The sequence below is a fragment of the Triticum dicoccoides genome, chromosome 6B (genome assembly GCF_002162155.2).
Source record: "Triticum dicoccoides isolate Atlit2015 ecotype Zavitan chromosome 6B, WEW_v2.0, whole genome shotgun sequence".
NCBI lineage: Eukaryota > Viridiplantae > Streptophyta > Magnoliopsida > Poales > Poaceae > Triticum > Triticum dicoccoides.
Genome location: NC_041391.1, coordinates 162210885 through 162234125, shown reverse-complemented (window position 1 = coordinate 162234125; position 23241 = coordinate 162210885).

Sequence of the window (23241 nt, the reverse complement as noted above, 5' to 3'; positions counted from 1 at the left end):
ATTATGTGTTATGATCCGACAACCCTGAAGTGACAATAATCGGGATACTTCTCGGTGATGACCGTAGTTTGAGGAGTTCACGTATTCACTAAGTGCTAATGCTTTGGTCCGGTTCTTTATTAAAAGGAGGCCTTAATATCCCTTAGTTTCCACTAGGACCCCGCTGCCACGGGAGGGTAGGACAAAATATGCCATGCAAGTTATTTTCCATAAGCACGTGTGACTATATTCGGAATACATGCCTACATTACATTGATGAATTGGAGCTAGTTTTGTGTCACCCTATGTTATAGCTATTACATGAGGAATCGCATCCGACATAATTATCCATCACTGATCCATTGCCTACAAGCTTTTCATATATTGTGCTTAGCTTATCTACTTTACCATTGCTACTGTTACAATCACTACAATACTGCTATCATTACTATCTTTACCTTTACCACTATTACCATCACTATCATACTACTTTGCTACTAAATACCTTGCTGCAGATACTAAGTTATCCAGGTGTGGTTGAATTGACAACTCAACTGCTAATCCTTAAGAATATTCTTTGGCTCCCCTTGTGTCGAATCAATAAATTTTGGGTTGAATACTCTACCCTCGAAAGTTGTTGCGATCCCCTACACTTGTGGGTTATCCAGACTAATTTCTGGCGCCGTTGCCGGGGAGCATAGCTCTATTCTTTGAGTCACTTGGGATTTATATCTGCTGAGCACTATGAAGAACTTGAAAGATCAAAGAACTAAAATTTATCCCTCAACTACGATGGGAGGTAAGGAACTGCCATCTAGCTCTGCACTAGATTCTCCTTCTGTTATGAATAAGCTTGCGACACCTAAACCTGCTACTGCTATTAACTCTGATATGTCGCATGTTATTGATGATACCACTTCTGCTATGCATGATACTTATGATGAAACTACTTCTATGCTTGATACTACTGTGCCATTAGGTGGATTTCTTGATGAACAACTTACTAGGGCTAGGGAAAATGAAATTATTCAAAATGGAATTATTGATGAAAGTGATGATGAAGGTTCTCCTCCTAATTATGAATTGCATGTTGTTCCTGAGGGTTATGTTATGGATGAAGAAGCTGCTAGAGCTATTTTTGCTTGCAATGATAGATATGATCTTAAGAAGTTATTAGCTAAATGGAAGCAACAATCCCTTAATGCTAGAATGAAACCTGACCCTGCTTTTGTTACTTCACCTATCTGTGTTACTGATAAGGACTATGAATTCTCTGTTGATCCTGAGATTGTTACTTTAGTTGAATCTGATCCTTTCTTTGGCACTAAATCTGAAACTGTTGTGGCACATCTTACCAAGTTAAATGATATATCCACCCTGTTTACTAATGATGAGAAGTCTCGCTATTATTACATCCTTAAGATATTTCCGTTCTCATTAAAGGGTGATGCTAAAACTTGGTTTAATTCTCTTGATCCTGGTTGTGTGCGTAGTCCCCAGGATATGATTTATTACTTCTCTGCTAAATATTTACCTGCTCATAAGAAACAAGCTGCCTTGCGGGAAATATATAATTTTGTGCAAATCAAAGAAGAGAGTCTCCCACAAGCTTGGGGGAGGCTTCCCCTATTACTTAATGCTTTGCATGATCATCCTCGTAAGAAAAATGAAATACTTGATATCTTCTATAATGGACTAACCGATGTTTCCAATGACTACTTGGATAGTTGTACTGGTTGTGTTTTCAGGGAAAGAACAGTCCACCAAGCTGAATTTCTATTGAATAATATGTTGACAAATGAAAATAATTGGACTCTTCCTGAACCAATCCCTGAGAGAATTCCTGAACCAATTGAGCCAACTCCTGAGCCTATTCCTAAACCTACTCCGAAGAAGAGAGGTGTTCTATTTCTTGGTCTTGAAGATATGCAAGAGGCAAAGAAATCAATGAAAGAAAAAGGCATTAAATCTGAGGACGTTAAGAATTTACCTCCTATTGAAGAGATACATGGTCTTAATATACCGCCTGTTGAAGAAACACATCATCTTGATAACCCGACATAGGTAGTGAAGGTAAATTCTCTCTATAGATATGTTAAAAGTTGAAATTCCGTCTACTAAGTTTCATAGCCAATTCTTAGATGAGTTTGATGACTTTATGGATAAACAAGAAAATTTCAATGATTATGTTAGTAGACAGTTGAAAAATAATGCTTATATGATTGGACGCTTGAGTGATTATATGTCTAGATATAAGGGTGAACTTAAACTCACTAGTAAACATGCTTCTATGGTTACCACTCAAGCTGAACAAGTACTTAAGGCTCAGAATGAACTGCTAGATGAATTAAATAATAAACATGACTTTGTTGTTAGAGTGGCTACTAGAACTGGTAAAATTACTCAGGAACCTTTGTATCCTGAAGGCCACCCTAAGAGGATTGAACAAGCTTCTCAGAATAATAATCTAGATGCTCCTAGTTCTTCTAAGAAGAAGAAAAAGAAAAACAACAGTACTTTGCATGCTTCTAGTGAACCCAATGTAGAAACACCTGAGAATCCTAATAATACTTCTATCTCTGATACTGAAACACAATCCGGAGATGAACATGAACCTAATGATAATGCTAATAATGATGTTCATGTAGATGCTCAACCTAGTAATAACAATGATATAGAAATTGAACCTGCGGTTGGTCTTGATAACCCACAATCAAGAAACCAATGTTACAATAAGAGAGATTTTGTTGCTAGGAAACATGGTAGGGAAAGAGAACCATGGGTTTAGAAACCTATGCCCTTTCCTCCTAAACCATCCAAGACAACGGATGGTGAGGACTTTGAGCGCTTTACTGAAATGAGTAGACCTATTTTCTTACGCATGCGCTTAACTGATATGCTAAAATTAAACCCTTATGCTAAATATATGAAAGATATCATCAGTAATAAAAGGAAAATACCTAAAGCTGAAATCTCCACCATGCTTGCCAACTATACCTTTAAGGGTGGGATACCTAAGAAACTTGGTGATCCCGGAGTACCCACTATACCACGCTCCATAAAAGAAATTATGTTAAAACTTCTTTATGTGATTTAGGAGCCGGTGTTAGTGTTATGCCTCTTTCCTTGTACCGTAGACTTGAATTAAGTAAGTTGACACCCACTGAGATATCCTTGCAAATGGCTGATAAATCAACTGCTATACATGTCGGCATTTGTGAGGACATGCGTGTTGTTGTTGCGAATGTTACTATCTTAACAGACTTCGTCATTCTTGATATTCCTGAGGACGACATTATGTCGATTATCCTTGGTAAACCCTTTTTAAATACTGCAGGTGCTGCTATTGATTGCAACAAAGGCAATGTCACCTTTCGTGTTAATGGAAATGAGCATATGGTACATTTTCCGAGGAAACAACCTCAAGTTCACAGCATAAATTCTATTGGGAAAATTCGAACAATTATTATTGGAGGTTTTGAATTTCCTCTTCCTACTGCAAAGAAAAAGTATGATATTCTTATTGTTGGGGATTTTCATATCCCCGTTGAGCTAACCTAGTCTCACTTTGAAATTTCTCCGTTTTTATGTGATTCGGAATGAGTTTGTTAACAATTGATCAACCTTGTTAGTGGGTTCATTTTGAGGATCATGAGATGGATGAAACTAGAAGGCACAACCTTCTGTACCCTCTCTTTACTTTCTATTACTTAGAATAAATAAAGTACAAATAAAATTTTTTATCTGTTTTCTGAATTTTCCATGCAATAAAAATATCCCGAAAATAAAAGTGCTCCAAAAGCCATGCAAATTTAGTATGATTTTTTTATGGATTATTTAAGGATTTTAGGCATTGAAAACACTGCAGGGGGTCTACCACCTGGCCACGAGGGTGGAGGGCGCCCCCCCTATAGGGCGCGCCCCCCTATCTTGTGGGCCCATGGTGGACCCCCTTCCACTTATTCCTGCACCCACATACTCCATCTTCCTGCCAAAAAAATCCCCATCTAGCTCAAGCACGGGTTCTAGCTCATTTTGCTGTGATTTTCGATCTCCTTGCTCAAAGCCCCATTCACAAAACTGCTTTGGGAGATTGTTGCTTGGTATGTGACTCCTCCATTGATCCAATTAGTTTTTGTTCTAGTGCTTTATTCATTGCAATAGGTGACCCTATTCTTGAGCTTGCATGCCAAATTTATGAGATCCCAAGTGATTTTAATGCCTGATATAGGCTCTAGGCACTTGTAGGAGTAGTTGCTATCAATCTTGTTTAGTTTTATTTACTTTTATTTTAAAGTTACTAACAATTTCAGAATTTTCAGAAAAGATGAAGAGGTGGTTATTGAGGGGCTCTTCTAGCCAAGACTCCAAGGATAAGCAAGCTAAGGAGAAAGAAAAGGCCAAGTATAATCTTCCTCGCATTGCAGAAGTAAGGTCTTGTGAGTGGCCATGTGATAATTTCTTAAGAGCAGTCGGGATTTATGAAGACTTTTACTCTTTGGCTGAAAATGCTGGCCTCATCGACTTCCTCCACGACCGGATCGAACAGTATCTCTTACTTACCAATACTTTCGTGCAAAAATTTTATTATCATCCTAAGAATTCACCTCCTTCAGTATTTTTTCATTTATATGATGAGGCTAAGGAAATGTCATTACGTAATTTTTGCGAGGTTTGTAGAATACCCTTTGAGGGTAGCTTAGACGAACTACATCATAAAGATGTGGAGGGTTTCATTGATACTTTTACTGTAGGGGAACCGAAGAAGAGTTCCAATGCAAGAATCACTAGCATACACTTTCCTGTTTTACGCTACTTTGCCATATTTGCTAGTCGATGCTTAATTGGTCGTGGAAATAGTGGAAACTTCAATGTTCCTGATATTATTATTCGGCTCCATGCCTTATTTGGTGATAACACTTTTAGTATGGGTGTTGTTATTGCTAAATGGTTAAGTCTAAACCGTACAAAGGGCCCCATCTTTGGAGGTATCTATGTTGCACGCCTTGCTAAATATTTCAAGATACCTATTAGATATTATGAGGAAGAGGAGACATCTTTGCCTCTTACCTTTTTAGATTACAGGAGCATGGTAGTGCATGAGTTTATTGTTTACAATGATGATAAGATGCTCCTGTATAACCTGAGATTTAATAAGAAACACAATGAGATTATTGCCCTGCCTGCACCTTCTTTGTTTGATTTAACTGCAGGTCATTACCTTGTCTCGCCGGAAGCAGTGTACGCGTACCAAGGCCAGACATCTGCTCCAGAACCTACGCCGGAACCACCACTAGACCCATATCATCCATCATCTTATTAGTGGGATCCGGAGGAGCTCTCCAACCAGTGGCAGTACGATGACACTCCTCAGTACACCGGGGAGAGTAGCCGCTATCCATGGCCATAAACCAACTTAGGCCAAAAGCCTAAGCTTGGGGGAGTACGTATTTCCCACCGACTTTACATTCATGTCCACACACTATTCTAGTCGTCGGTGCTCATACTCTTTCATTCTACTATCCATGCTAGTTTAAATTCTTTTTCTAGTTTTCTTCTTGTGTGTTTGATAAACCTTATAAAAACCAAACAAATAGTTAGTTTAATTTCCATACATGTAGTAGAATTAATTAAAAAGAAAACCCAAAAAGATTTTTTGTTCTTCTTTTACTTGTTGGGAGCTTTCCCGTGTAAATAGTTTTATTTCTTTTTCCTTTCTTTGGGGGTCAAGAGTAGAAGACCATATTGAAAATGTTTAGTGGCTCTCATATGTATGGTGGATGATTTAATTTAGAGCCCATATTACCTTGTCTTCTCTCTTGAAATGAATGCTTGCAGATTCCAGCTTAGTCCAATGCACGTACACTCTTATTATTATACACATCGTTCGGTCGTGCAAGTGAAAGGCAATAATGACGATATATGATGGACTGATTGAGATGAGAGAAGCTGGTATGAACTCGACTTCTTTTGTTTTTTTAAATATGATGAGTTCATCGTTCCTGATTCAGCTTATTATGAAGTAGACATGTTTGCAATGACATTTACAGATTATAGTTGCTTATGACATGCTTAATTAGCTATGAGTTATAATGGTTTACCTTGCGTGCCAACATGCTATTAAAATGATTGTGATGTGGTATGATGAGATGGTATCCTCCTTTAAATGAATTGAGTGACTCGACTTGGCACATGTTCACGCATGTAGTTGAAACAAAATCAACATAGCCTTCATGATATTTATGTTCATGGTGGATTATATCCTACTCATGCTTGCACTTAGTGTAAATTGATTTTAATGCATGTTCATGACTGTTGTTGCTCTCTCAGTTGGTCGCTTCCCAATCTTTTGCTAGCCTTCACCTGTACCAAGCGGGAATACTTCTTATGCATCCAAACTCCATAAATCCCAAAGTTATTCCATATGAGTCCACCATACCTTCCTATATGCGGTATCTACCTACCGTTCCAAGTAAATTTGTATGTGCCAAACTCCAAACTTTCAAATGAAATTCTGTTTTGTATGCTCGAGCAGCTCATGTTTCCACTAGGACTGCCTGTATCTTCCATGCTAGGTAGGTTATTCTCAAGAGGAGTGGACTCCGCTCCTCATTCACGAGAAAGGGCCGGTAACCAGGATGCCCAGTCCCATGATCCAAAAAAGATCAAAGCAAAATAATATAATTAAACAAAACTCCCCCAGGGCTGTTGTTAGTTGGAGGCACTCGTTGTTTCGAGCAAGCCATGGATTGATGCTTGTTGGTGGTGGGGGAGTATAAACTTTACCATTCTGTTTGGGAACCGCCTATAATGCATGTAGTATGGAAGATATAGCCATCTCATAGTTGCCGCGTTAATAGTGAAAGTATGCCGCTCAAAATGTTATTCAATCTCTACTTTAAAATCGAGCTCTGGCACCTCTACGAATCCCTGCTTCCCTCTACGAAGGGCCTATCTATTTACTTTTATGTTGAGTCATCACCTTCTTATTAAAAAGCACCCGCTGGAGAGCACACTGTCATTTATATGCATTCCTATTAGTTTATATTGGGTATGACTTGACTAGATCTCTTTTACCATGAATTACAATGTTTAGTCAGTCCTTGATCTTTAAAGGTGCTCTGCATTTATGTTTTGCGGTCTCAGAAAGGGCTAGCGAGATACCATTTTGTTATATCATATTATGATTGTTTTGAGAAAGTGTTGTCATCCGAGTTTTACTATTATCGCTCGCTAGTTGATTATGCCATTGATATGAGTAACATGAGACCTGAGTGTTATTGTGAATATGGTTAGTTCATAATCTTTGTTGAAACCTTGAGTGTTGGCTTTACATATTTACAACAACAAGAGCAAATAGAGTTTGTAAAAGTTTTTCTTTATCACTTTCAGTTTAGCAACTAAATTGCTTCAGGACAAGCAAAGGTTTAAGCTTGGGGGAGTTGATACGTCTCCAACGTATCTACTTTTCCAACCACTTTTGCCCTTGTTTTGAACTCTAACTTGCATGATTTGAATGAAACTAACTCGGATTAACGTTGTATTCAGCAGAACTGCCATGTTGTTATTTTCGTGCAGAAATAGAAGTTCTCGGAATGACTTGAAAATCCTCAGAGATAAGTTTCAGAAAATATAAAAAATACTGGCAAAAGATGAAGGCCAGGGGGCCCACACCTATCCACGAGGGTGGGGGCGCGCCCCCCGCCTATAGGGCGCACCCCCTATCTCGTGGGCCCCCTACTGCTCCACCGACCTCAACTCCAACTCCATATATTCCGTTTCGCGGAGAAACAAATGAGAGAGGAAGTTTCATCGCGTTTTACGATACGGAGCCAATGCCAAGCCCTAAAACCTCTCGGGAGGGCTGGTCTGGAGTCCGTTTGGGGCTCCGGAGAGGGGGATTCGTTGCCGTCGTCATCATCAACCATCCTCCATCACCAATTTCATGATGATCACCGCCGTGCGTGAGTAATTCCATCGTAGGCTTGCTGGACGGTGATGGGTTGGATGAGATTTACCATGTAATCAAGTTAGTTTTGTTAGGGTTTGATCCCTAGTATCCACTATGTTCTGAGATTGATGTTGCTATGACTTTGCTATGCTTAATGCTTGTCACTAGGGCCCGAGTGCCATGATTTCAGATCTGAACCTATTATGTTTTCATGAATATATGTGAGTTCTTGATCCTATCTTGCAAGTCTATAGTCACCTATTATGTGTTATGATCCGACAACTCCGAAGTGACAATAATCGGGATACTTCTCGATGATGACCGTAGTTTGAGGAGTTCATGTATTCACTAAGTGCTAATACTTTGGTCCGGTTCTCTATTAAAAGGAGGCCTTAATATCCCTTAGTTTCCACTAGGACCCCGCTGCCATGGGAGGATAGGACAAAAGATGTCATGCAAGTTCTATTCCATAAGCGTGTGTGACTATATTCGGAATACATGCCTACATTACATTGATGAATTGGAGCTAGTTCTGTGTCACCCTATGTTATAGCTATTACATGAGGAATCACATCCGACATAATTATCCATCACTGATCCATTGCCTACAAGCTTTTTATATATTGTGCTTCGCTTATCTACTTTACTGTTGCTACTGTTACAATCACTACAATACTGCTATCATTACTATCTTTACCTTTACCACTGTTACCATTACTATCATACTACTTTGCTAGTAAATACCTTGCTGGAGATACTAAGTTATCCAGGTGTGGTTGCATTGACAACTTAACTGCTAATACTTAAGAATATTCTTTGGCTCCCCTTGTGTCGAATCAATAAATTTGGGTTGAATACTCTACCCTCGAAAGCTGTTGCGATCCCCTACACTTGTGGGTTATCAGCATGCAACCTCCACCTCCACCTATCATAAGGTCAATGAACAGTGAATCTTCCTGGTTCACTCCTATGAACCTCATAAGAGTTTTCAGTGAGAATGCAATATGTAGTCACTGCATTACGACAGTCCACCATCGATTTGAATATGATTCCTGGAGTAAGGTCAGGATTCTCCCCGTTCCACTCAATTGTTGGCATGTCCTCACCATCATATTCTTGTAAAACTAAGGAGTCGATGTTCTACTCCCTCTCTTCATCATCAGTGTCATCAAATCTAGCACGGCTGCTAGGCTCCTTTGCATATTCATCTTCCACTGCATGTTGACTGACTCTATCTACTAGTTCAGGGAATAGAATCTCATCCTCATCATCACGTCGAGGAACTTCCTCATCAGGCTCTGCATCTACTTCTACGTTAGGTGCAGAAGGGAGAGGAGAAGTGGCAGAATTAGCGACAGCCGACATGTTGTGGCTTTCAGAACCACTAGGTTTACTTGGTATCGACCTACAAGGAGTGCGAGGACGCTCGCTATTAGCAGAGACAGATGATGTCTGAACACCCTTCGGGATATGTTGTTTGCGAGCCTGAAGCACACTCATATGGGTTTTACCGAAACGGAGGTCAGCATTCAAACTAAATAGCAATCCCATATGCTCATCACAAGTTAATGGGAGAAATCTTTGCACGGTACTGTCAAAATATCTTAGTTCAACAGCATCGGCAGGGCTCCACGGATACTCACAACAGAGTGCCTCGCGGAAATCTCTAAACAAAATGGTTGTTTCTACCACATTAGGATAGAAAAATCCAGAAAACACACACGGTTTAGTTCCATGCAGCTTGCTAGTTTCCATTCCAACCGCCAACTGAAAAGCACGTGCAAGATCAACCCTATTCGATTGAAATAAGATAAAGGGAGCAATTAGGCCGAAATTTTTCAGATAAATTGCGTTGATTCACGCCAACGATGGTCAAATACAACCTAATTTACGGATCTCCTAATCAATTTGAGAGGAAAACGATGCTTACCCAGGTGGAATCCATGAATTATCAGCCTCCGATTCAACCCAATCATCTCCATGGTCGATGGGCCGAATGGGATGCCCCCCGACATCGCTTCCTAATCCTAGATGGGGAGAGAGGGTAGATGCAGCGGAGGCGGCACGATGGCGGCGGAGGGGGCAGCGTGGAAGCGACTGGATCTGATTCCGGTTATAGTGAGTGTCATTTTCACGGCCCCACTTGTTACCATGTAACGGTCAAAATGCGGACTCCGCCCTATGCGGCCCCACTAGTCAGAGTTAATGGTCAAGCCATTGACCCGACGGCAACGTCCGCTGTGACCAGTTCTGAGGGTTTAGGGCAAAGGAGTGGGGAAAGTGAGCAAAAGTTAAGAGTGTGGGGATGAATGAGTAGAACTAACGAACCAGGGGCACAGGAATAAAAATCCCTTCATTTTAAGCATATCAGTCAAACGCATACATGAAAAGATAGGTCTAATCATTTCAGCAAAGCGCTCAAAATCCTCATCATCCTTTTTCTTGGATGGCTTAGGAGGAAATGGCATGGGTTTCTGAACCCATGGTTCTCTTTCCTTGCCGTGCTTCCTAGCAACAAAGTTTCTCTTATCGTAACATTGATTCTTTGATTACGGGTTATCAAGATCAACAACTGGTTCAATCTCTACATCATTGTTATTACTAGGTTGAGCATCAATATGAACATCATCATTAACATTATCCCTAGGTTCATGTTCATTACCAGATTGTGTTTCAGCATCATAAATAGAAATATCATTGGGATTCTCAGGTGTGTCTATAACAGGTTCACTAGAAGCATGCAAAGTCCTATCCTTAGTCTTTTTCTTAGAAGGACTAGGTGCATCAACATTAGTTCTATGAGAATCTTGCTCAACTCTCTTAGGATGTCCCTCAGGATACAAAGGTTCCTAGGTCATTTTACCATCTCTAGTCATAACTCTAACAGCATTATCATTGTTCTTATTATTTAATTCATTGAGCAGATCATCTTGTGCCTTAACTACTTGTTCTACTTGAGTGGTAACCATAGATGCATGTTTACTAATAAGCTTAAGGTCCCCTTTAACTCTAGACATATAATCACTCAAGTTTTCGGCCATATAAGCATTATGTTTCAATTGTCTACCAACATAAGCGTTGAAGTTTTCTTGTTTAACAATGAAATTATCAAACTCATCCAAGCATTGACTAGCAGACTTATTACGAGGAATATCACCTTCATCAAATCTATAAAGAGAATTTACCTTTACTACCTGTGTCAGGTTATCAAGACCATGTATTTCTTCAATAGGTGGTAAATTCTTAACATCTTCAGCTTTAATACCTTTTTCTTTCATAGATTTGTTTGCCTCTTGCATATCTTTAGGACTGAGAAATAGAATACCCCTTTTCTTTGGAGTTGGCTTAGGAGTTGGTTCATGAAGTGTCCAATCATTATCATTGCTTAATATATTATTCAATAGCAATTCAACTTGCTCAACAATTCTTTCCCTGAAAACACAACCAACACAACTATACAGGTGGTCTCAGGAAGCATCGGTTAGTCCATTATAAAAGATATCAAGTATTTCATTTTTCTTGAGAGGATGATCAGGCAAAGCATTAAGTAACTGGAGAAGCCTCCCCCAAGCTTGTGGGAGACTCTCCTCTTCAATTTGCACAAAATTAAATATTTCCCTTAAGGCAACTTGTTTCTTATGAGTGGGGATATATTTTGCAGAGAAGTAATAAATCATATCCAGGGGGACTACGCACACAACCAGGAGCAGGAGAATTAAACCATATCTTAGCATCACCCTTTAACGAGAAAGCAAACAATTTAAGAATATAGTAATAACAAAAAAATTTCATCATGAGTAAATAGGGTGGCTATATCATTTAGTTCAGTAAGATGTGCCACAACAATTTCAGATTCATAGCCATAGAAAGGATCAGATTCAACCAAAGTAATTAACTCAGGATCGACAGAGAATCCATAATCCTTATCAGTAACACAGATAGGTGAAGTAGCAAAAGCAGGGTCATATTGCATTCTAGCATTCAAAGACTTTTCTTTAAACTTAGCTAACAGTTTCTTAAGATCATATCTATCATTGCAAACAAGAAAGTCTCTAGTTGTTTCTTCATCCATAACATAACCCTCAGGTACAATAGGCAATTCATATCTAGGGGGAGAATCTTCATCATCACTTTCATTAATATCATCAGTTTCAGTAATTTCATTCTCTCTAGCCCTAGCAAGTTGTTCATCCAGAAATTCACCTAGTGGCACATTATTATAAAGCAGAGAAGTAGTATCATCATAAGCATCATGCATAGCAGAAGTGGCATCATCCATAACATGCGGCATATCAGAATCAATAGCAGGTGTAGGTGTCACAAGTTTACTCAAAACAGAAAGAGAATCAAGTGCGGAGCTAGGTGGCAGTTTCTTACCTCCCCTCGTAGTTGAGGGAAAAATCTTGGTTCTTTGATCTTTCAAATTCCTCATAGTGATCAACATATATAAATCCCAAGTGACTCAAAGAATAGAGCTATGCTCCTTGGCAACGACGCCAGAAAAAGGTCTTGATAACCAACAAGTATAGGGGATCGCAATAGTTTTCGAGGGTGGAGTATTCAACCCAAATTTATTGATTCGACACAAGGGGAGCCAAAGAATATTCTCAAGTATAAGCAGATGAGTTGTCAATTCAACCACACCTGAAAGATTTAATATCTACATCAAAGTATTTAGTAGCAAAGTAGTATGGAAGTAAAGATAACGGTGGCAAAAGTAATAGTAGCAGTTTTATAGCAATCGTAAGAGTGGCAACGGAGAAGTAACTTAGCAAAGATCAATATGTGAAAATCTCGTAGGCAATGGATCAATGATGGATAATTATGTCGGATGTAATTCATCAGGCAACAGTTATAACATAGGGTGACAGAGAACTAGCTCTAGTTCATCAATGTAATGTAGGCATGTATTCCGAATATAGTCATACGTGCTTATGGAAAAGAACTTGCATGACATCTTTTGTCCTACCCTCCCATGGTAGTGGGGTCGTAATGGAAAATAAGGGATATTAAGGCCTCGTTTTAATAGAGTACTGGACCAAAGCATTAGCACTTAGTGAATACAGGAACTCCTCAAACTACGATCATCACCGGGAAGTGTCTCGACTATTGTCACTCCGGGGTTTGCCGGATCATAACACATAGTAGGTGACTATAACACACAAGATAGGATCAAGAACTCACATATATTCATGAAAACATAATAGATTCAGATCTGAAATCATGGCACTCGGGCCCTAGTGACAAGCATTAAGCATGGCAAAGTCATAGCAACCTCAATCTTAGAACATAATGGATACTAGGGATCAAACCCTAACAAAACTAACTCGATTACATGGTAAATCTCATCCAACCCATCATCGTCCAACAAGCCTACGATGGGATTACTCACGCACGGCGGTGAAAATCATGAAATTGGTGATGGGGGGTGGTTGATGATGATGATGGCGATGGATTCCCCTCTCCAGAGCCCCGAACGGACTCCAAATCATCCCTCCTGAGGAAGAACAGGGCTTGGCAGCGGCTCTGTATTGTAAAACGCGATGAATCCTTCTCTCTAATTTTTTTTTCTCCCTGAACGTGAATATATAGAGTTGGAGTTGAGGTCGGTGGAGATCCAGGGGACCCACGAGGTAGGGGGCGCGCCCTAGGGGTGGCGCCCTCCACCCTCGTGGACAGGGTTTGGCCCCCTTCTGTTGATTCTTTCGCCAATATTTTTTATTAATTCCAAAACGTGACTCCGTGAAGTTTCAGGTCATTCCAAGAACTTTTATTTCTGCACAAAAATAACACCATGGCAATTCTGCTGAAAACAACATCAGTCCGGGTTAGTTCCATTCAAATCATGCAAGTTAGAGTCTAAAACAAGGGCAAAAGTGTTTGGAAAAGTAGATACGTTGGAGATGTATCAAGAATATGAGATGTTCCAAAAGCTGAAATTGGTATTTCAGACTCATGCTCGTGTCGAGAGGTATGAGACCTCTGACAAGTACTTCGCCTAAAAGATGGAGCAGAATAGCTCAGCGAGTGAGCATGTGATCAGAATGCCTGGGTACTACAATCTCTTGAATCAAGCGGGAGTTAATCTTCCAGATAAGATAGTGAGTGACAGAGTTCTCTAGTCATAATCACCAAGTTACTGAAACTTTGTGATGAATTATAATATGAAAGGGATGACAAAAAACGATTCCCGAGCTCTTCATGATGCTTAAATCGAGGAAGGTAGAAATCAAGAAAAAACATCAAGTGTTGATGATTAAAACAAGATCATAGTTTCAAGAAAAGGGCAAAGGGAAAGAAAGGGAACTTCAAGAAGAATGGAAAGCAAGTTGTCACTCCCGTGAAAAATCCCAAAGCTGGACCTAAGCCTGAAACTAGGTGCTTCTACTACAAAGGAAATGGTCACTAAAAGCGAAACTACCCCAAATATTTGTCGGATAATAAGGATGGCAAAGTGAACAAAGGTATATTTGATATACATGTTATTGATGTGTACCTTACTAGTGCTCGTAGTAACCCCTGGGTATTTGATACTTGTTCAGTTGCTAAGATTAGTAACTCGAAATAGGAGTTGCAGAATAAATAGAGACTAGTTGAGGGTGAAGTGATGATGTGTATTGGAAGTAGTTCCAAGATTGATATGATCATCATCGCACACTCCCTATACTTTCAGGATTAGTGTGAAACCTAAATAAATGTTATTTGGTGTTTGCGTTGAGCATGGATATGACTAGATCATGTTTATTGCAATACTCTTATTCATTTAAGATAGAGAATAATTTTTATTCTATTTACATGAATAAAACCTTCTATGGTCATACAACCAATGTTAATGGTTTATTAAATCTCGATCGTAGTAGTACACATATTCATAATATTGCTGCAAAAAGATGCAAAACTGATAATGATAATGGAACTTATTTGTGGCACTGCCATTTGGGTCATATCAGTGTAAAGCACATGAAGAAACTCCATGCATATGGACTTTTGGAATCACTTGATTATGAATCATTTGATACTTGTGAACCGTGCCTTATGGGCAAGATGACTAAAACTCCGTTCTCCGGAACAATGGAACGAGCTAATGACTTATTGGAAATAATACATACTGATGCGGTCCGATGAGTGTTGATGCTCGTGGCGGGTATTGTTATTTTCTAACCTTCACAGATGATTTGAGCAGATATGGGTATATCTACTTAATGAAACACAAGTCTGAAACATTTGAAAAGTTCAAAGAATTTCAGAGTGAAGTGGATAATCATTGTAACGAGAAAATAAAGTTTCTACGATCTGATCGTGGAGGTGAATATTTGAGTTACGAGTTTACGCCACCTGGAACACCACAACATAATGGTGTGTCTGAACGTCGTAACCGCACTTTATCGGATATGGTGCGATCTATGATGTCTCTACCCGATTTACCACTATCATTTTGGTGTTATGCATTAGAGACAACTGCATTCACTTTAAACAGGGCACCGTCAAAGTTCGTTGAGACGACACTGTATGAACTGTGGTTTGACAACAAACCTAAGCTGTCATTTCTTAAAGTTTGGGGATGCGATGCTTATGTCAAAAGGCTTTAGCCTGATAAGCTCGAACCCAAATTGGAGAAGTGCGTCTTCATAGGATACCCTAAGGAAACAATTGGGTACACCTTCTATCACAAATCCGAAGGAAAAATCTTTGTTGTTAAGAATGGAACCTTTCGAGAAGGAGTTTCTCACAAAAGAAGTGACTGGGAGGAAAGTAGAACTTGATGAGGTAATTGTACCTGCTCTCAATTTGGAAAGTAGCTCATCCGAGAAATCTGTTCCCGTGATGCCTACACCAACTGGAGAGGAGCTAATGATAATGATCATAAAACTTCAGATCAAATTACTACAGAACCTTCTAGGTCAACCAGAGCACGATCCGCACCAGAGGTACGGCAATCCTGTTCTGGAAGTCATGTTACTTGACCATGACGAAGCTATGATGAGCCCAGATTCTGATAAATGGCTTGAAGCCATGAAATCTGAGATAGGATCCGTGTATGAGAACAAAGTGTAGACTTTGGTGGATCTGCCCGATGATCGGCGACCCATAGAGAATAAATGGATCTTCAAGAAGAAGACTGACGCTTATGGTAATGTTACTGTCTATAAAGCTCAACTTGTCGCAAAAGATTTTCGACAAATTCAAGGAGTTGACTACGATGAGACTTTATCACCCGTAGCGATGCTTAAGTTTATATGAATCATGTTAGCAATTGTCGCATTTATGATTTTGAAATCTGGCAAATGGATGTCAAAACTGCATTCCTTAATGGATTTCTTACAGAAGAGTTGTATATGATGCAACCAAAAGGTTTTGTCGATCCTAAAGGTTCTAACAAAGTGTGCAAGCTCCAACGATCCATTTATGGACTCGTGCAAGCATCTCGGAGTTGGAATATACGCTTTGATGAGGTAATCATAGCATATGGTTTTATACAGACTTTTGGAGAAGCCTGTATTTACAAGAAAGTGAGTGGGAGCTCTATAGCATTTCTAATATTATATGTGGATGACATATTGTTCATTGGAAATGATGTAAAATTTCTGAATAGCATAAAAGGATATTTGAATAAAAGTTTTTCAATCAAAGACCTCGGTGAAGCTGCTTATATATTGGGCATCAAGATCTATAGAGATAAATCAAGACACTTGATAGGACTTTCACAAAGCACATACCTTGACAAGATTTTGAAGTAGTTCAAAATGGAACAGTCGAAGAAGGAGTTCTTGCCTATGTTGCAAGGTGTAAAGTTGAGTAAGACTCAAAACCCGACCACAGCAGAAAAATAGAAACAGAATGAAAGTCATTCCCTATGCCTTAGCCATAGGTTCTATAAAGTATGTTATGTTGTGTACCAGAACTATTGTATACCTTATCATGAGTTTGGCAAGGGGGTACGATAGTGATCCAGGAGTGGATCACTGGACAACGGTCAAAGTTATCCTTAGTTACCTAAGAGGACTAAGGAAATATTTCTCGATTATGGAGGTGATAAAAGAGTTCGTCGTAAAGAGTTACATCGATGCAAGCTTTTACACCAATCTGGATGACTCCGAGTCTCGTTCTGGATACATATTGAAAGTGGGAGAAATTAGCTAGAGTAGCTCCATGCAGAGCATTGTAGACATAGACATTTGCAAAGTACATACAGATCTGAATGTGGCAGACTCGTTGACTAAACTTCTCTCACAAGCAAAACATGATCACACCTTAGTACTCTTTGGGTGTTAATCACATAGTGATGTGAAGTAGATTATTGACTCTATTAAACCCTTTGGGTATTGGTCACATGGCGATGTGAACTATGGGTGTTAATCACATAAAGATGTGAACTATTGGTGTTAAATCACATGGCGATGTGAACTAGATTATTGACTCTAGTGCAAGTGGGAGACTAAATGAAATATGCCCTAGAGGCAATAATAAAGTTGTTATTTTATATTTCCTTATATCATGATAAATGTTTATTATTCATGCTAGAGTTGTATTAACCGGAAACTTGATACATGTGTTAATACATAGACAAAACACCGTATCCCTAGTATGCCTATGCTAGACTAGCTAGTTGGTCAAAGATGGTTAAGTTTCCTAGCCATGGACATGTGTTGTCATTTGATGAACGGGATCACATCATTAGGAGAATGATGTGATGGCCAAGGCCCACCCATTAGCTTAGCATAATGATCGTTCAGTTTTATTGCTACTGCTTTCTTCATGTCAAATACATATTCCTCCGACTATGAGATTATGCAACTCCCGAACAATGGAGGGATTCCTTGTGTGCTATCAAACGTCACAACATAACTGGGTGATTATAAAGATGCTCTACAGGTATCTCCGAAGGTGTTTGTTGGATTGGCATAGATCGAGATTAGGATTTGTCACTCCGAGTATTGGAGAGGTATCTTTGGGCCCTCTCGGTAATGCACATCATATGAAGCCTTGCAAGAAATGTGACTAATGAGTTAGTTGCAGGATGATGCATTATGGAATGAGTAAAGAGACATGTCGGTAACGAGATTGAACTAGTATGAAGATACCGACGATTGAATCTCGGGCAAGTAACATACCGATGACAAAGGGAATAACGTATGTTGACATTGCGGTTTGACCGATAAAGATCTTCGTAGAATATGTGGGAACCAATATGAGCATCCAGGTTCCACTATTGGTTATTGACCGGAGAGGTGTCTCGGTCATGTCTACATAGTTCTCGAACCCGTAGGGTCCGCACGCTTAACGTTCGATGACGATATGTATTATATGAGTTATGTGTTTTGGCGATCGAAGGTTTTTCGGAGTCCCGGATGAGATCACGGACATGACGAGGAGTATCGAAATGTTCGAGAGGTAAAGATTGATATATTGGAAGGTTATATTCGGACACCGGAATGGTTCCGAAGAGGTTCCGATATTTTTCAGAGTGCCGAGGGGTTACCGGAACCCCCCCGGGGAAGTAATGGGCCTTATTGCGCCATATGGGAAAGAGGAGGCAGGCCGCAGAGGTGGCGCCCCCTCCCATAGAACAAGGGGGAGGGGCGCGGCCCCCTTTCCTTCTCCCTCTCTCTTTCCCTCCACTTCCCTCTTTTCCCCCTCAGTTGGAAAGGAAGGGGGGCGACTAGGACTAGGAGTCCTAGTGGGACTCACCCCCACTTGGTGCATCCCCCAGGGCCGGCAGCCTCCGCTCTCCTCCTTTATATACAGGGGCAAGGGGGCACCCCAAGACACAATAGTTGTTTCTTAGCCGTGTGTGGTGCCCCCCTCCACCATTTAATCCTCTGGTCATATTGTCGTAGTGCTTAGGCGAAGCCCTGCATGGATCACATCACCAACACCGTCACCACGCCATCGTGCTGACGAAACTCATCGACTCCTTCGTGCCTCTACTGGATCAAGAGTTTGAGGGACGTCATCGAGCTGAACGTGTGCAGAACTCGGAGGTGCCGTACGTTCGGTACTTGATCGGTTGATTCGAGAAGACGTTCGACTACATCAACCGCGTTAAGTTAACGCTTTCGCTTTCGGTCTACGAGGGTACGTGGACACACTCTCCCCCTATCCTTGCTATGCATCTCCTAGATAGATCTTGCGTGAGCATATGATTTTTTTTGAAATTGCATGCTACGTTTGTCAACAGTTATATACTTGTTACTATATGACATGATACTCTACTCTCTTCTGTTGCTGCCCTGGCTTGTAACATGTGAGATTTATGTATATCCATTGTGTCGTAGAGTTGTATTGTGATATTATACCGTGAGTCATTGATCTTGATTGTGTATGCTGCGTGGATGTTTAGCGAACGGGGGCGTCACAGTACCCCTGGTCCCTATATAAGTCGAGAGGTTTAGTTCGAAGTTAAGATAGGTTCATACACTTACGAATCTCGAGGCAAATCATCCTATACTTTGTACTCCATCACAAGCAATATAAGAGAAGAATGATGTAGGGTTTTACCTCTTCAAGAGGGCCCAAACCTGGGTAAACATCATGTCTCTTGTTCATCCTGTTACCATCTAGCCAAGATCACCAGCTAGGGACCTCATACTCCAGATCTGTCGAATTTAACCCCAACAACCCGCGTGTCATGGACCCCCCGAGGGAAACCGACCGAGGGCTAGGCGACCGCACAGACTATGCGACGTGGAGCACGCCCGCAAGGCATCGACGAGACGCGTGCACGAAACATATGGCACTCTCGCGCAGTGAAGCCCCGGGAGGCGGTACTCCAACATCCTTTAAAGGAGTAATTGCTTTTGGAGGGTGTGTGCCTCCTAGATTGGCTACGTGCTTCGAAGTCTTAAACGATTGTGAATAACCCAAGAAGCCTGTAAGGGTTGCTTCGTGAAGATTTGCCTTAGTGAGGCTAGTCCCTCGTGGGCTTACGCCATGGTGGAATATGTTGGTTTCTCCTCTGTGGATCCTTTGTGGGTGAGTGTCCTCTATAGACCGTTCCTTTATGGAATCTTGTAGTTGAGATCCTTGTGATCTTAGACCCTTCGTGAGTCAAAGCTTTCATCAACATGGATGTAAGACAACACCAACTATCCGAACCACGAAAAAAATTTCTTCACCGAGCCAACCCATGTTTGCGCATATCTAATTGTACTCGTTTACTTTCACTTGCATGTCTTTACTTTCCAATGCTTATACTCTTGTAGACTTGCATGTGTAGTGTGCTTGATAGATTGCTAGAAAATCATAAATTGCCAAGGAAGTTAAAATTTGAGAAAATAATCCATTCTTTGATTTATTAGTCTATTTATCCTCCCTCTAGACATACTTATCGATCCTACAGAAGCCCTCGTCGAGACAAGCTCACCAGTGAAAATGGACCACTAATTGGGTTAACGGTTTGTGAGATCAATCATTGCGGCTGGAAGAATGTAATCGCAGTGGTATCTGTAACTAAAACAGTTAGAACAAAACGAGGATTATGTCCAAGGCAGCATAATCTATTATACCACAAAAGGGACATGTAATAAAGAGTCCATGAATTTGCAATCCGATGAACCATGGCATGAATTTGTAATGTGGCATAATAGGGACGAAGATAGTTGGATGGATGTAAAACGACTTGAGAAAGAAGACGATCAAGCGAGAAAAAGGAAGAAATTATATGACATGAGAGAGAAGAGTAGTGCAACGTGACAATGCAAACCGATCAACCGAGGAAGAAGTGTTGGAGATATGCCCTAGAGGCAATCATGTATGATGATATTTCCTATGTGTTTATGAATAAAGATAGTCCTTGGATGTAATCAATGATACTTGTTGGCAAGCACGTGACTTGTCTGTGAGATCTTGTGTAGTATGATACACCCTAAATTGTCCCTAGTCGTAAGTGACGTGTGGGCACACGTTGGACTAGACTAGAATATGACACGGTGGATGGCTCGGTCTCACTAGCCATGGAGCATTGGATGCTAACTGGATAATATGAACTCGGAAGGATCTGGTCGGATTCGACATAGTCGAATTCGAGTCGAGATAAGGTCTGAGTCGGATAGACCCAACTATGAGACACAGCGATATGTCATCTATGAGTCTCTAGTACAACATACATTCTATGTCCTAAGACCTGAGCTGACGCATGTACTCGGGATGGTGACAGACTTGCTTTGGGCCGACCAAACGCTATTCCGTGACTGGGTAGTTACAAAGGTAGGTTTCGGGTTTGTCCAGTCCCATGCTGCGAGACATGGGCGAGCAAGATGGAATTTGCCCCTCCGATCAGGAGAGATATACTCTGGGCCCCTCGTGTGATCCGACCAGGATAAGCATGGTCATGCGACAAGGATTATGAGATAATCCGGTTTGTGGTCGGTATCACTGGAATGAGAAAGAGGTCGGGCTAGCACAAGGATGACAACCTCGCCTTGAGCCCGACAACATATATCGTGAGGCAAAGGGAACAGAAGTGTGACACGTTGTACAGGTTTGCCTAACTAGCTTCATAGTCTGCTTGGTGGTCGGCACGCCTTGCTAGAGGCTGCTACCAACCATGCAGGTCGGAGGTAATTCGAACTGTGACCGAGCCGACTTGAACCTAAGGGGTCGCGCGCTTAAGGGAAGGAACCTACAAGGTCGGTTCAGAGGACACTGGTCGGATGTGATCCGAGCTGGACTTGGAACGCGACCGAGTAGACTTTGGGCTTTAGGATCGGTGCAAGGCCCAAGTGTTGAGCCCACGACGGATGCCTATAAATAGTGGAGGTGCGACACACTTATTGAGTTGATCGTTTCGGCGCCGTCGTTAGGGCTTTGCATGTGTTGCAACTAGCCACCTCCACTCGCCGCCGGTTGTGTGATCGGACCTAGCAGTCCGCCGCACGACGTTCCTCCTGCACGTGCAGATACCGTTAGAGGCGCTGCACTTGCGCCGCTCCGGCGAACCTGTTCGCGGGATCCTATCGGCTACGTGGGAGACCGGTAAGGAGGAGACGACTCTGGGAACGCGAGGCGACTCCGGGAACGCGCTGCCTCAACTCTACTTTCGCTGCACAGCACTACGCGTCTAGTGGTAACGATCTGTGATCCATCTCCCGTAGCATGTTCATGGTTGTTCTGCGCGTAGGAAAATTTAATTTGTAGTCGACGCAGCCTACCGTAGGACCCAACAAGAAAAAGATGAACATAATCAATGGATGAAAACTCGATTGAAAAGAAACATCAGCTGAGAACAAGACGGACAAAACTTACAGAAAAAAGATGTAGAAGAACGGTTGGACGAAGTATTAGTTCAAGTATATTGTGTCATATTCATAGGGTTCCTAGTTTGCATCTCTCTTACATCCAATTTCAGCCAGAATAAGTTTCTCGATCACGATGCAAATGAACGGCTGCGCATGGCGTGCCCCTGCATATTTTTGACTGAGCCAACCCATGTTTGTGCGTATCTCTAACTCTACTTGTTTACTTCCACTAACATGTCTTTACTGTCTGCTTCCTAGTTCCTACAGTACATTCTTATAAACTTGTATGTGTGTGTGGTGCTTGATAGATTGTTAAAAACGCCTAAAATTGCCAAAGAAATTAAAATTTAGAAAAAAAAAAGAGTCAAACTTTTGGCTTGGTAGTATTCACCCTTCTCTAGACATACTTACCAGCCTTACAGAAGCCGTTATCAGACTAGCTCATCAGCGAAAACAGATCGCTAATCGGGGTGAACGGTCCGTGAGGTAAACCATCTGTACATCTGAATCTACGATGACATCATCACTCGGTGATTTTTTTTTGCAAGATCTGTGCATGCATGCCATGCCATGTGCTCTCTACGTAAACAAAATCCGGCAGCACTGAAAGATCAAGGTGTTTATTACATGGTGCACCTTAAAACATCCCCCACAAAAGCACACACGCAGCGTGCACAAGTCGTACCGGTGCGGTACTCGATCCATGGCGTTCATACCAAAGCCACACTGCCCGTACAATCTCTTGTACTCGAAGCGACCCATCATGACTCACTCACTCACTCAACCCGCTCGTGAAACACATTCACGCACGCCTGTCGAACCGAGGCGTGCCGCCTGCCGCCACCGACCGCCACCGCCACGCGCACACGGGGACAACGGGACCAATCCCCTCCCTTCCATCCCACGGCAGGCGCCTCCCTCCTCCCCACCCCACCCCCACTCGCGCGCACGTGGCGCCGCCCCGCGCCGCATCGGACGGCCCGCCCGCGCCCATCCCCCGGACCGACGGCCACCGTCCCCTCCCCACTCCCACGCGCCTCGCCGGGGACGGAGGAATATTCCTCGCCTCGTCCG